Source organism: Terrapene carolina, unplaced genomic scaffold (assembly GCF_002925995.2).
Source record: "Terrapene carolina triunguis isolate 2854851 unplaced genomic scaffold, T_m_triunguis-2.0 Scaffold95, whole genome shotgun sequence".
Lineage (NCBI taxonomy): Eukaryota > Metazoa > Chordata > Testudines > Emydidae > Terrapene > Terrapene triunguis.
The window spans coordinates 52,735,652-52,751,567 of record NW_020664446.1 but is presented as its reverse complement, the minus strand read 5'-3'; the positions used below and the strand labels follow the sequence as shown (position 1 = coordinate 52,751,567).

The 15,916-nt window shown below is 41.6% G+C and overlaps 1 protein-coding gene across 1 annotated transcript in view; it reads left to right on the top strand.

Annotated features, from left to right (window-relative positions):
• The window catches only part of GRID1 (glutamate ionotropic receptor delta type subunit 1), an 800,331-nt gene that overhangs the window by 104,747 nt on the left and 679,668 nt on the right, over positions 1-15,916 (top strand). The gene's annotated exons all lie outside the window — the stretch shown is intronic.

Genomic DNA, 15,916 nt, shown 5'->3' with positions numbered 1-15,916 from the left:
CCTCCCTCCCAGGCTCTCAAATCTGGGAGGGCGGGGGAGATCCCGAGCGGCCATTTCGCGCGCCGCTGCTCCCCCTCCCTCTCAGACTTGAGAGCCTGGGAGGGAGGGGGAGGAGCGGCGCCCGCGCCGCGGCCGCTTGGAGTCTCCCCCTCCCTCCCAGGCTCTCAAACCTGGGAGGGCGGGGGAGATCCCGAGCGGCCGTTTCGTGAGCCGCTGCTCCCCCTCCCTCTCAGACTTGAGAGCCTGGGAGGGAGGGGGAGAAGCGGCGCCCACGCCGCGGCCACTCGGAATCTCCCCCTCCCTCCCAGGCTTTTAAACCTGGGAGGGAGGGGGAGATCCCGAGCGGCCGCGGCGCGCGAAACAGGTGTTTCGCGCGCCGCTGCTCCCCCTCCCTCCCAGGCTTGAGAGCCTGGGGGGAGGAGGCAGGGCTGGGGATTTGGGGAAGGGGTGGAGTTGAGGCGGGGCCGGGGGAGGGGGACGGCCAAAATTGTTATTGCCTTGGGCGGCAAAAATCCTAGAGCCGGCCCTGGCCCTGTAATGAGATTGGTTAGCTGCTCTGTTCTGCGGTCGCATGATGAGCTGGCACTGACATTGTGAAGTCACGACTTGTTGCATTTTAACATGCAGTAGATAGTGGCACGTTGAGAAATCCATTCATTGTTTGGGTTTCCAAAAGCCACGAATGAGATGCTTGATGCAGTATTTCCTGAAAGACATGCCAGGTGGAGGGAACAGAAATAAGGCTAACATAGACAGTTTGACCTACCCCTCCAAAGTTACTGTCCTGAAACTGGAAAGATCAAAGTATAACATAAGTATGGTGGCAGAGTGGTGAGTATTGCCAATCCTAAACCAATCCCATCAGTCAGGCCTCAAAAAATCATGACATTTGGCTTAAAAATCTTGAAATTTTTAAAAACAATAAATTCTGAGTTATTTCTATTTCTCTTCTGGCTTTTGAGCCTTTGGGGTACATGTGGTTCAGGATTTCAAACTTTTCTCCACAACCATGGGAGCTAAAAATTTTAATATTTTTAAAATGAAAGCTGAGATTCTTACCTAATAACCTGCCTCAAGGAGCTATGGCTTTAAGAAACATACCAGATATTTTGTGACTTGCAATAAAACCACAAGTGTTGCAACAGAGTCACTGTCTCTCTTGGGGGATCCTTTCCCCTGATGTCCAGGGGTAAAATTATTACATACTAGTGGTTTTTTATTGAATTTTATTTAATATGACAATCAAGCCATCAATTTCTGAAAGCCATAAGAGCATTGTACAGTACCCAAATATGCAGGTATCTGGTGTCTCATTTATTATTGTTGATTTAGTGACCAAAATGTCCCAGGCATCTAGAATACATTTTTACCACATCCTTTTCAATATTTTAATGTGTTGAGTTGATAGAATATCCATGCACTTTGGTTATTTAAAGCCCAGAGGGCTACCTATAGAGCTAAAAAGATTTTGAAAAGAATTATTACTTTTAGGGTCCTGAATTTATTATGTAATGATATTGATTGAAGAGCAAGAAAACATATATTGGCCAAATCTCAGACTTTACTCTCTGTTCTTATGCTCTGTTGGCTCCTCTCCTCTGCCACCACTCCCTCATTAGAAAAACATTCTCCTAGCAGCACCCAGGTGTGTTTTCCAAAGTAGACAGACTAAGTAATCATGAAATGATTGAGAGGAAGCCTGCTGAAACAAACTTGCATATATTTCACAGCCTGTGGAATCTCACTCCTACCAAGAATGCACATGAACTTCTCAGTGCTCTCTGGGATCTGGTTTCTGTTTTGCAAAGTGCCTCCTGAGAGTGCTGAATACCCTCAACTCCCATGAACTTCAATAGGAGTAGGACAGACTTGAATAGAAGTTGTGTTCAGCACCTTGCAGATCAGGCATTGGAATATATTCACACCATCTTAGAAATTTATTTGTTTTTTAAACAGACATGGTCAAAGTTAGCAGGCCCTAAAAGTTTTCTCCCCCAGCCATCCCTTTCACTGTCCTTCCATATCTATGTGGCCCCCCTCAGCGTGATTAAAGGGTGTTAAGTGCTATAAGATGACGGATTTTCCCCAGTATCAGAGAGTCTCTAATATGGGTTTGGGCAGAAGCAGTCTTTCAACTCCCTCTCCTAGGGTTACCATATTTTAATTTTTAAAAAGGAGGACACTCCATGGGGCCCCAGCCCCGCCCCAACTACGCCCCAGCCCCGCCCCACCCCAACTCTGCCCCCTCCCCTGAACACTCCGCCCCCTGCTCCTCCCCCTCCCCCGCTTCCCGCGAATCAAATGTTCACGGGAAGCCTGAAACAGGGAGGCAGCAGGTAAGCTGGGGCGGGGTGCGGCGCGGCACGGCTCAGTCCGGCCCCCCTGGCCGAGCGGCTCCCTTTGGCGGCCGGCCGGCCCAGGCCAAGAGGCTGTGGCCCCGGCGTCTCCTGCCCGGCTGGGGCCCCGGCCCCCGGCCAAGTGCCCGCACCCCCAGCTGAGCACCGCGCCGGCCCCCGGCCAAGTGCCCGCGCCCCCGGCCCAGCACCGTGCCGGCCCAGCGCCCCACACCCCCGGCCGAGCATCACGCCGACCCCGGCCGAGCGCCTGCGCCGGCCCCCGACCCAGCACCGTGCCGGCCCCGGTCCCGGCCCCCGGCCAAGTGCCCGCGCCCCCGGCCGAGCACCGCGCCGACCCCGGTCCCGGTCCCAGCCCCCGGCCAAGTGCCCGCGCCCCCGGTAACATTTATCTTAACTCCAGAACAAACATTATGGATATTACAGGATATTGTCAGTCTATCCCAATATCAAGCTGCCCCCCCAGTGCCATTTTCACACAATCAACTTGTCATGAAAAGTCTTTATTTTTCCACCTGTGAAAATTGTTTTTAGTTGAAACACTGAGCAAAAGTGAACAAAGCTCAGTGGGTTGTTTTTGGGAGAGGAAAGGGAGGAACGTATAATCTCTCTTCCCCGCCCCCCAACAATTGGTGTATGTGTGGGGTAGGGGAATTGCATCTCCTAGTTCCAGCTAAATATTGGATTGCCATCTGTAAAACCACAGTGATATCTAGAAGTAAATTTCCTGAAATCCAAGGAGTTCTGTTTTTATATTATTTAAACACGGTGCCATAATGAACATATTTTCAGATCACCAAAAAAATCTGCATTTTTATGCAGATACCCTAACAAAACAACAATGCAAGAGTGTACTTGATGCAAAAGTTTAGCATGACATAAATCAACCCTCTCTCAGCGCTGTTGCTTTTGGTTATTCCATTTCCTACCACCCTTTCTGCAATTCCCGTCTTCTCAAGTACCATTAAACCTCCCTCAAATCCCTCCTTGGGGGTCTAGAAGCGGGGCTTCTTTTGCCTAGCCCTCCAACACTAATCGCCTCTATGACACTGTTCCTAGTTTGGTGTGTTGCTCTTTACAATGTGCAGTGTATCTTTCTGTGTTAGAGTACAATTTTCTCTGCTCAGGGACCGTGTTATCTTGTGTCTGAAGTGCCACGTGTATTAATGTACTCTACAAATAATAACACTACAGAAGCCTATCTTCACTGTCTCTTTCCCCCTGCCCCTAAGTGAGGTGTTAAAATGAATATTTGCCCATATCCTATAAAGCTGAACTAAGGAAATCATAAGCATTTCCATATTCTCTGCTTACTGGCCATCTGTAAAATATATTTTTGTGTGAGGTCAAAGTGATACAAGTGCTGCAGAACTAATTCATTAGGAAATCATTTCAATATGCATACAGGTGCAGTCATTTAAATGTCACTGACTTCATTCAATATCACCCTGTGATATTACAGAGGCTGCCAACTCAACAAAATCACTTTGTTACTTGTTGAATTTACATTTACTGCAGTCACTTGGGGTTGCTTTGATGTAACCCTTCGGAGATAAGGATTTATTTTTCTCCTTACAAAGATTAAAACATTAAAAAAAAAGTGTTTAGAGCTTTCTGAAATAGTAGGTATTTATTAAAACTTCAATTTTATATCTGCGGAACACTAAAAAGGGGAGAGTGCTTCCCTGAAAGCAGCAATATTTATATAGAAATCATTTCTTGCTAGCTTGTCTTATTTTAATAGGTGAACTTAAACTTAAAAGCTTCTTTGTAATTGCTCACCAAATCTAAATTTGCCTGAAAAAGTCTTGAAAGCTGTATGTTGGTGGAAGAATATCATTGCAGTGTGTGTGAGAACAGAAGTGACACATCTGCTTCATGTAAATCTAAAACACAAGCAAGTAAGAAAACAGAAATGTCATGGATTCTATTTTATATCAGTATGACTATTTAACTCTAATCATTATCACCTTTAAGGTATTTAATCATATATGCTATGAAATCATTTTTAGCTTGTTAGAAATGCTGTATTGAGTTGCTAGTATTTTTTACTCTGTGTGTGTGTGTGTGTGTGTGTGTGTGTGTGTGTGTGTGTACGCAAGAGAGAGAGAGAGACTAGTTACAGTGCTGTGCAGTTTTACAGAAGTGTTTTTAAACTTGATTTTCAAATCTTTTAGCTGTAATCCAGGCTTTTAACTGAAGTTTGCAGAGTTCAAAACATGGACTGCTACACAGGGGGCCTAATAACTTTGTCTACATTAAGTGGTGGGAACAACTGTAAAGAGGTGGCTACTGTGATGGATTGCTTTTTATGGCAACATTCTCAGCTTTGGGTATAGATTTTTGCTGATTTAAATAGCTTTGTGAATTTACAGCTAGGTTGTTTTATTGACTTTGTAACGATACCGTTCCTCAGAGTGCTTTTTCCAGACTGTAGCCACTGTTCTTTCTCCAATAAGAATAATTGTACATGTATAGTCAGGGAAAAAAAATTATTTCCCTGCTTAATTTATGGACAAATTCTGTGATCCTTAATTAATCAGAACTTCTATTACCTTCCATGAGAATTTTACTCATCTAAGGACCAGGGAATTACACCTCTACCCCGATATAACACTGTCCTCGGGAGCTAAAAAAATCTTACCGCGTTATAGGTGAAACCACGTTATATCGAACTTGCTTTGATCCACTGGAGTGCGCAGCCCGGCCCCCCCGGAGCACTGCTTTACCGCGTTATATCTGAATTTGTATTATATCGGGTTGTGTTATATTGGGGTAGAGGTGCAGTTTGTTATTGAAGGCCAGTTTCTGCCACCTTTTACTCTCAGTGAATAGTATCATACTTTGTGACTAGTTCTATGTGATCAATGGGGCTACATCTGCGCTTAAAACTAAACATGTTTTTCTCAATCAGGACCAGAGTGCTCAGCACCTTGCAGGATTGTAGTCTAAAAGAATTTCAGACCATCTTAAATTGAAATAGCATTTCATTTTGATTATACTATGTGGGAATCACATGTAAATATCTGCACATTGTGAGGCAAATGTATTGATTCTTATAATTGATCTAATTTTTATTTAAATCTGTTAATTAAGATGCGTGGAAGACCTTTTAGTAATAGCTATTGACAAAGAACAGGTAAGGAAGTACTTGGAAAATGGGAACATTCACAAAACAGGTTGATATGCATCCTAGTATATTAAGGGATTTAGCAAAGGAACTTACTATTGTTTTAAACATTATGAAAAATTGATAGGTACCAGGGAAATAGAAACATACAAATGTCATACAGACTTTCAGAAAAGGAAACGTGTGACCTGAGCACTCTTCGTTGTCATAAAGTCACTCTGGAGCATAATGGAACCATGGTCAATAAGCATCATGGGTTTATAAAGAATAAATCTTGCTTGACAAATGCCATTTATTGCAGAATTAGCTGATGAAAAGAATACTGAAGGTGGTATGCCTATTTTGATCTGAATAAATTTGGTACAGTTTCTCATGCAATTTTATTTTAAGGCTCTGATTCAGGAAAACCACTGAATATGTGTTTTTAACTTTAAGCACCTGCTCTGTCCCTGTTCAGCAAAGCACATGCTCAAAGTTAACCAAGTGTGTAAGTGCTTCCCTGAATAGGGAGGATTTCCAGAATCAGGGCCTAAATTAGTTCAAATTCAGTTGCCTGTGAATGTCAGGATTGTCACACTGTCTGGAATGGCTGGAACGACTGTGAGTCCCTACCTCAGGACAGACAGTCAGAAAACAGGGCAGACATCCCAAACTGGCAGTGTGTTCTATAATTAGATTTCACCAAGCCAGTAACAAATGCGAACTCCTGGATTACTGTACCAGTCTTACTGTGGAGTCACAGACAGTCCCCTTAGACTCTTCAGTCTATCTTGCTACCCAGACAAACTGGATTTGGTGATAAAAGGTCACGTACACCAAAAAATCACACCACATTCAGGTAGTTCCCAGTGCCAAGAGACCAGTCCCTTACCTGGTATCCTAGATCTTACACCAAAGACAATGCTGGTAGCATATTCTATAGCAAACTAACCAAAGATTTACTAGCTAAGAAAAGGAAATGAGTTATTGAGGGGTTAAAGCAGGTAAAATATATGTACGGGTGAGTTACATTCTATAATTCCAAATGGTAGCAGAGATGTAATAATCTACCAGTTTCCCAAAAGTCTCTTAGGGCTAACCAGAATAACTATGGGGATCTCCATCTTCTCATTCAGTTATTCTACCCTGTTAGGATCCAAACAGACCAGAGATGAAGGATCTTTTCTTGAATTCATACTTATAGCTTCTTCTCACAGAAAACAAGCTGACAGGTCACTACTCACTTTGGCTCTTCCTTTGACGGAGAGTGAGGAATGTATTTAGAGTGTTCGACCTCCAGTCATCACATGCAATGACCACTTGTTTTAAAATTAGTACTTTTCTATTTTAATGTTCTTCATTTGCATTCTATAAGGCTTCTTTCTCATTTGATGGGTTATTTAGTTATAATGGTCTACACAATGTAAATGTTTGCTACTATATTATAAAGGGATACAGATAAGTGAAAACAATGCAGGTAACATCCCATTAGTTTTCATAAAGGTTAAACACCAAATACACTCTTTTATACACTTAACAATCACATGTGTAGCAGTATAGATCAAAGTGAATGGGGTTGGGGGTTTGGCACCTGGTCTGCCAGTGTCACAATGATAACTGATGGAAGGAGAGTAAAAAGGAATGGTAAAGGGCAAAGTATTGACCCGGGGAGACTTTTGAGGGGGTAATGATCGGATTTGTGATAGTTTGTGTTGTAAGCATCTTAAATATATACAAGCGGGTTGAAAAAAGTTAATGAAATTCAATAATGAAGCTAAGAGGAGAGGTATTGCAAACACCAGTGAGGAAAGAGAAGTAACACAAGTGCACCAAGAGAGATTTGAAATATAGGCAGAAAATAGCAAACTAAAGTTCAACTTGGAAAAAAGTACAAATTAATAAATCAAGTGAAAAATAATGCAAACACAGTAATTCATTAAGAAGGAGAAACCTGAAAAGCAGTCGTGCTGAAAGAAACCTATGGATCGTAGGGAATGGCAACTTGAACAACAGCTTGAAATGCGATGTGACAACAAAAATGTCAGGGCAATTTGGGGCTGTGCTCTCAGTAGCATTGCACCACTGATCAGAGAAGTACTGTAATAATCTCTCTTTCTGAGGTCTGATCTAGAGCCTATTGAAGTCTGGGAGTCTGAACCTATGGTCACAGGATGTCTAGGTATTTCAAACCTGATGCTTAGATGTGTAAGCCATACCTATCAAACTGTTTTGCCCATTGCTAGAAACAAGTTATTTAAACTAAAAAAAAAAGGACAGAACTGTAAGAGAAATTATCATAATTTCTTTTCCTAACTTGTATTGTGTGAATACATGAGCATGACTAAGACTGAGGTTGTGGGCCAATATGAGATACCACAGGGAAATTGGACAAAGAGATTAATGGAGTGAGACTAAACCAGATTGACCAGTTCAAGTACCATGAGTGGCTAGGTTATGGAAGACTGTCAAATTTGAAAGTGAGATAATGAGAGGTGAGATACTGTCAAGTTTGAAGGTGAGATTGGGGTGGGGTGGGATGCTGAAAGAGTGTGAAATAACATCTTGGGGGTTGTCTATGACAAGGTATGCCACTGAGACAATACAGTTGGGCTTTTAGAACAGCATTGTGCCCCACAATGCTGTATGGTGCAGAAACATGGGAGACAGAGATGAGAGATTCAGTGCCTACAGGTGTTTGGGACGAGATGTCTTCATGCTATAAGAGGAGTTACATGAAGAGACAGACTTCAAAATAAGGCTATTAGGATAGAAGTTGGTCTGATGTGGCTGACAAAATCCAGGAAGTACGGCTTCTCTGGTGTGGATGCATGCAGATGAATGAAGGGGATTTGGTGAAGAGAGCATGGCAAGAGAAGGTGGTAGGAAAGAGACTCCAAGGAAAACTGAGGAAGTAATGGATGGAAAGAAGGTAGAACTTAGAGTTGTTTCAGATAGATGAAGATGGCGGATACTTGTACGGTCACCTGACCCCAGTTGATGGAGAAGAGGAAGAAGAAAAGTACTGTGTAATACATATGCAGCATAGCTAAATAAGAAATATAAATACACTTGCTTAAACCTTTACCTTGGCAGGAATGTTACAATCAGCTTTTCTGTATGCTATCTCTTTTGCTCCATTTGCAGCCCAACCCTGAGTATTTTTCTCTTGCCTCTCAATAGTGAAGCTAAGTATCAGGGGGTAGCCGTGTTAGTCTGTATCTACAAAAACAATAAAGAATTTTGGTGGCACCTTAAAGACTAACAGATTTATTTGGGCATAAGCTTTCGTGGGTAAAAAGTGAGGTTTTTACCACGAAAGCTTATGCCCAAACAAATCTGTTAGTCTTTAAGGTGCCACCAGACTCCTTGTTGTTTTAATAGTGAAGCTGTGATCTTCCTGGCTGTAATTTATGTGATCTACTGTAGTCAGGGATTTGCTTAAAAATAAACAGCTTCCCTCGCTGCATTATCTTCCCTAAAACTATGCAAATACAACCCCCTTGCCTACTTCCCAGATACAGAGGGTCTATTCTTTCTCCTTGCTGCATCAGTTAGTTCTGTTTAAGGCTTAAGGGAATTACACTTGTATAGTGAGAGAAGATCAAATCTTGTAGTTCTCAAACATGATTTTTTTTTTTAAATCTCTGGTTTGACCATTAGAGTGCCAGGCTAGTAGTAGAAACTTGGAAAATTTTTCACTTTGGCATGCAAAAACTGGGATTTTTCACAAGTTTCACCAGAAATTTAGTATAATTATTAATGGTATTACACTAGTGCCTAGAGGCCCCAACTGAGATTGGGGCCTCTTACTCAGTGCTGTTCATACATGTAGTAACAGACTATTTCTGATTAGAATCTAAATAGACAAGAAAGGCAAAGGATATGCAAGAGGAATTGTTATCCCCATTTTACAAATGCGGAGCTGAGGTGCAGAGAGACTTGCTCAGTGTCACACAGGAGTTTGTGGTTGTCAAGGCTGTATCCCCACTTTGAACTTTAGGGTACAAATGTAGGGGCCTGCATGAGGACTTCTAAGCTTAACTACCAGCTTAGTTCTGGTCCGCTGCCACCATTCCCTACCCTGGGAAGCTTTTAGAAACCTCTCACCAATTTCCTGGTGAATACAGATCCAAACTCCTTGGATCTTAAACAAGGAGAAATTGACCCTTCCCCCCTCCTTCCTTTCACCAACTCCTGGTGAATACAGATCCAAACCCCCTTGGATCTTAAAACAAGGAGAAATCAATCAGGTTCTTAAAAAGAAGGCTTTTAATTAAAGAAAAAGGTAAAAATCATCTCTGTAAAATCAGTATGGAAAATAACTTTACAGGGTAATCAAACTTAAAGAGCTCAGAGGACCCCCCTCTGTCTTAGGTTCAAAGTACAGCAAACAAAGATAAACACTCTAGTAAAAGGTACATTTACAAGTTGAGAAAACAAAGTAAAACTAAGACGCCTTGCCTGGCTTTTTTACTTACAAGTTTGAAATATGAGAGACTTGTTTAGAAAGATGGGGAGAACCTGGATTGATGTCTGGTCCCTCTCAGTCCCAAGAGCGAACAACCCCTTAAAACAACGAGCACACACAAAAGCCTTTCCCCCCCCCCCAAGATTTGAAAGTATCTTGTCCCCTTATTGGTCCTTTGGGTCAGGTGTCAGCCAGGTTACCCGAGCTTCTTAACCCTTTACAGGTAAAAGGATTTTGGAGTCTCTGGCTAGGAGGGATTTTAGTACTGTACACAGGAGAGCTGTTACCCTTCCCTTTATAGTTATGACAGTGGTAGAGCTGGGAAATGAACCTAGATCTCCTGACACTCCAAACTAACCTCCCTCTTGGCCAATGCCTTCAACCATGAGACTGCTGCTTTCCTCTAATTTGGCCTATTCTGAAATTTCACTAGTGGAAATTATGTATCAGGTTGGCCATGTTCTGCTTGTGTATGTATGCAAGCTTTTCTCTTCCTCCCAACCCCTTGGAAGGAAACATCCTGCTCCACTTCTGTAGTTGTGGAAGGCTGTAATTTTGCTATACGTGTGAAGAATGTGGGAAGCCTACATGACAAGCGTATATGATGCAATGGCAGTTTCGGAGTGGTTTTGAGGTGGTGGCTTCATTAGACAAGTCCCTCACATGTAACTGGAAGGATGAGCATGTCACAAGTCCACAGTCTGAAGTAGCAGCTAAGGAATAGCTCCATGGTGTCTCTGTAGCCAGTAGATGAGGAGGAATCTTGCGTTCTCAGCCTTTCACTCCCCCTCCCCACAAGAATTCTCCAGTATGTAACCTGACTATTTGGTTTCCACATTGGGGATAGGATTTGTGCCTTACTGAATAATTCCTTACTGATGTCACTGGGGGGCTCTGTGTGTAGATTGAGGTAGTGTGTAACCTAGGGGTTGCAGCAGAAAATGACAGCATTTCTTCTAGGAACACACTGTTATTTTTCAGATATTTGGATAGGCAAAATTTTGCCCATGTCTTGCAATGGATATTCCCATTGTGTGGGAAAACGCTCTCTTGATTTTCATGGGAAAACAGTAGAATAGATATAAATAAAATATTTTAGACAAAAGCCTGGCATTTTGCTCTTATGTGAAACTGTCAGAGGTTTTTTTGCCTGCACTCCCCTCTCCACCCCGGACAGTGTGAATTCTTATTCTTTTATTCACACAACTAAGTACCAGATGGGTTCTGTTACTACTTAACAGTATGTGATCTTTAAAAATGAAAACAACTGAGATGAAATTTAGTAGAGGTTGTATTGACTTGCTAAATTGACTTGTGATAAGCAACTCTCCTGATGTTTTAAAGAAATCTAGGAACTTGGCTAGGTGAAGATTTGACTGAAAAGAGGACCATTTAATCTTTCTGCACAAAATGAACTCTTAGCTGAACCGTGTTTAGTTCCAACATTAAAAGCATCCTCTTTTAATCCTCTGAACAATTTAAAAGCTCTAAAACCTCCACAACAGATGCATCAGAAAAGCTACAGACAATATTTATATACCAAAAATATACACATATCCAGAGCATGGAATAATCTGCTTGTATCTTTGTGGAAAGATTTGGTTGTACAGTCATTTTTGATTTTTGTCACATTAGGACAAAACATACAGTGCAGGAAAGGGAAGGCATTTTTCTTTCCTGTCAAGTGACCAACAAACCTTTTGAAGAGTTAATTTCATCAATATAGGAGCTTAATCAGAATCAAATAGCCCCAGAGCTTCAGCTCATTTGGTGAGATTCATTCCAGTCAAAAGTCAAGCATTATTGGTTTGTGGGAATGATACTGAGACAGGGACTGAGCGACTCCTGTGGGAGCTGTGGGTGTTTAGTCTCTCTCAAGATCAGGGCCTATGTGACTTATGCCACATCTTTTATTAAAATACACTTATCTGGGTTTTATTTCTGCCTTAAACTTGTATTGATTTTCAGATGTTCCAATTTTTAAGTGCATTCACAGGATTTCCCAAGTTTATAAACTACAGGCACTGTAGATTGGGGTATATTTTTCTTGCATTACAAATGGCAAAAGGCTTGTAATTTAGGCTGTGTCTATGCTACAGCGACTATGCTGGCACAGCTATGTTGGCACAGCTATGTCGGCATAACCTTTAGTGTAGACCTAGCCTATGCAGAAGGAAGGTGGTTTTTTCCCCCCCATTGGTGTAGGACCACCACCTCAAACTAAGTTAGTTATGTTGATGGAATTATTCTTTCATTGACATAGCTGCATCCATACTGGGGGCTAGATTGGCATAGCTATGTCAGTCAGGGATTTGTTTTGTTTTTCATGCCCTTGACTGATGTAGCTATGTTGACCTAACTTTTAAGAGTAGCACAAACTTTTTTAATAGAGAGGCATGTTTCAGAAATCATAAAACCTCTGTTTTCTCTGATCTCCCTCAACAGGGATAGATTAATTTGATCTGGATGTGGGTCTAAGCATTAGGCAATAGCACACAAAGGACCATCTATCCCTCAAAAGTATAAGAGAAAAGGAATGTACAGATGTTTATTATTAAGGGCTTGATCTTTTGCACTATTGAAGTCAGTGGAAGTTTTGCCAGTGAGAGTAGGATCAGACCCTTACTGATAGTTTTCAATTTGATTCATTCTTCTGCTCCATTCTGATTTGATGGATACTCCCAGAGTATTGTGTCCATGCTGGAAGTTTTGTGTGTCAGCAGGCATCCTACCAGGATAGAGTGAGAGCTTTGTACTGCTTGCCCTTAAGTGCAGCAGACTAGAAATGACCCTTTTCATCTTCACTCAGGAAGATGAAAGGGTTGATCTAGCATTGCTCCCAATGGATTAATTCCAGTTTCTGTTCAGGGGGATTGTCCACATGTTTGACTAAGAGGGATTTGAAACCTAACTGCAAGCAATTGTAAGGTATACATTGCAGAAAGGAAGAGGAGGGATTGTTTAGGATGGTCCAAGAGGCCAGAGATAGGAATGAGCAAGAGCTGAGCAAAGGAAAACTTAGCCTGAATATCAAAAAAGCATGAGGTTGTTATACAATGATGTAGACTCCTAAAGAAACTGGTGGAAACTACATCACTTACATCATTTAAAATTGGACTAGACAAAACTGTAAATTCTATGGTAGGCAACTGGCTTACATTGACAGGGAAATAGACTATGTAACATTTCAAATCATTCTCACTGTAAGAAGAGATTTTCCATCGGTTTTTTAAATGTGCTTTCTATAGTTGTCTACCTAGAGTGATAGAGAAGCACTTAATAAATCTAATTTAATAAGTGCTTTTCTCATGAAAGCTGATTTGGACTTTAGCTAGACAGGCTGTATTCCTAACCATGTTATCATGTCAGAGAGGGATATAAATGGTGGCCATGACTTCACATGTAACTAGTAATTTTGGGTGCCCAACTTGAGAGATGCATCACTTTCTGAAAACCAGGCTCCCTTGAACTGCCTCAAGGTGTACCAAAATCAGTCATATTTGGAAAATCTTGGCCAGTTTATTTTAAATGAGTCTCCGTTGCTGAGTTACTGGGGAGGGTTGGAGTTGCAATCTATGATTTGGTCCATACCTTTCATGGATGGTTACAAGTTGTGGAGGATTCTGGCCAATGTGTTGATAATCACCAATATTCTCTTTAGGAACGCAAGGTGCTAGCCTGTTCATCTGAGCAAGTCAGAAGTGAATGCTCAAAATATACTCTCTGGATTCTCACAAGCATGTAATATATAAACAGAGCTGAGTGGAAAACAGTTCACCCGTGCCATGAGAATTTTCAAGTTATTTTAAAATTTCCCATCCAAAATTGAGATGGAGTCAAAATCTCAATTTTTCACAAACTGAAAATCTGAAAAGAATTATGGATTGGGTTAATGAAAGTGTTCAGTTTTGATTTTGACCTTTTTTACCATAAATTAAATTTTAAAATGAAAAATAAGGTCCCTGTTCCAAAATTGATTTTTTTCATTTAGAGGATGTCAAAATGGGATCTTTTGACATCCTCTCGATATTTTTTTTCAAAATAGGAAATTTGTTGAAAACAATTCTTTCCTGCAAACAATTTTTGTTTTGATTAATCAGTATTTTCTGACAAACGCATCTGGAGAAAAATTCCTGACCAGCTCTATATAGGAGCAATATGATGGGTCTGTGAGACTTTACCCAGGGTACAATCTGGACTGTTGAACAGCTGTATCCCCTGAGTTCTCCAACCCTGGGTGCCTTTTATACTGCTTTGCTGCGAGAGCAACCACTCCTGGTCTGCTCACGCACAGCCTCTAGCATGTAGATTACTCTCAGCAGTACAATATGAGTGCTATGGCCAGCCACTCTTGAATTAGCCTGTGGAGCAACACCAGCAAATTCCCAGTCCCAGACTTACCCTCAGAAATGTGTGTCTTGTACTGTCCAGCTCTCTCTTGGACAATACAAACTTCTATAAAGTCCATAATTTCATTAATAGAAAAGGACATGCAAAAATCCTATTATTCCAAACGGAGTTTCCCCAAACACTTCAATCCAAACACACAATGGTTTAGACAGAATAATAAAATAAGTTTGTTAACTATAGAAAAATAGATTAAGTGACTGTAACTACAAGTAATGAGGCATAAAAGCCAGAATTAGTTACATAGAATAAAACACAGCTAATGCCTCATTTAAAAAGCTAAATGAAGTCAAAGCAAAAGGTTTCTCTCTCACCACATGTTTCAGCTTTCTTTTTTTTTTACTGTCTGGATTTCTTTCACCCAGGGCCCCTCTCTCAGTTTAGTGTTACTTTCCTTATCCTTCAGGTGGTGGTGATGCTGTGGGCAGAGAAAGGGAGGAGAATTTGGGGCATCTGTTCCCTTTTCTTATGGTTCTCCATCTAAAGCTCAGTAGACAAAGTCTGAGAAGATTGGAATCTCCAGCTCTTTCTTTGCCAATAAGTAAATTTCTCACTCACCCTTTTTCCTGCCAAAAATGGTCACTTGACAAGGTGGTAGTCCATTTTATTTTGTTGACTCCTGGCTAAGATGTCAGTTTGCCTTCCCCCCCCCCCCGAGAAATTGGTTTGTGGCTGTTTTTGCAGACTTGGAATATGTGTCAGTAACGTACAGTACAATCTTAACTTTACATGCAATATTGCCACACACATTTTACCAGATTGAGTCTTCAGATGATACCTCATAAGGCATACTTTGTACAAAATTTATCATAGTGTTGTAAAAGGGGTGACCATAAGTCTGTTTGCCTACTTGCAAAAGTGATTGAGAATACTGTTGTGAGACGACTGTCTGACATTACCTGGAGTCCTTAGATTTTGTTGAGGTTGAAATCCATCAACCTCGACAAAAAACAGATACAGACAGACATCATCTTCCTCTCCAAATGCAAACAGATGGACATCATACCAAATGGACTGAAGGTAAAAAATCCATTGCAATCAACATACTACACTGACTATGGTGAGAGACTGTGCCACACACTCTCAAAGAAACTGAGGAACCACCTGATCAGCATCCTGTACAGCAGACAGGAGAAGATCAAGAATGAGCTCTCAAAACTGGAGACTCTCATACAATACCAACCTTCCACACAAACTTCCACGTGGTTGGACTTTACAAAAATGAGACAAGCCATTTACAATGCACACTTCACTTCTCTACAGAGGAAAAAGGACAGTAAGCTATCTAAACTCCTACCTGCCACAGGGGGCTACAACAGTGGTACCCTCAACTCATCTAACAACATTGTCAATCTTTCCAACCACACACTTAGCCCAGCAGAAGAGTCTGTCCTATCTCGGGGACTCTCTTTCTGTCCCACCATCCCCACGAACATGATACAGTTCTGCGGTGATCTGGAAGCCTACTTTCGTTGTCTCTGACTCAAGGAATATTTTCAACGCACCACTGAACAGTGCACTGACCCACAGGAACCCTCCTACCAACACTACAAGAAGAACTCTGCGGGGACTCCTCCT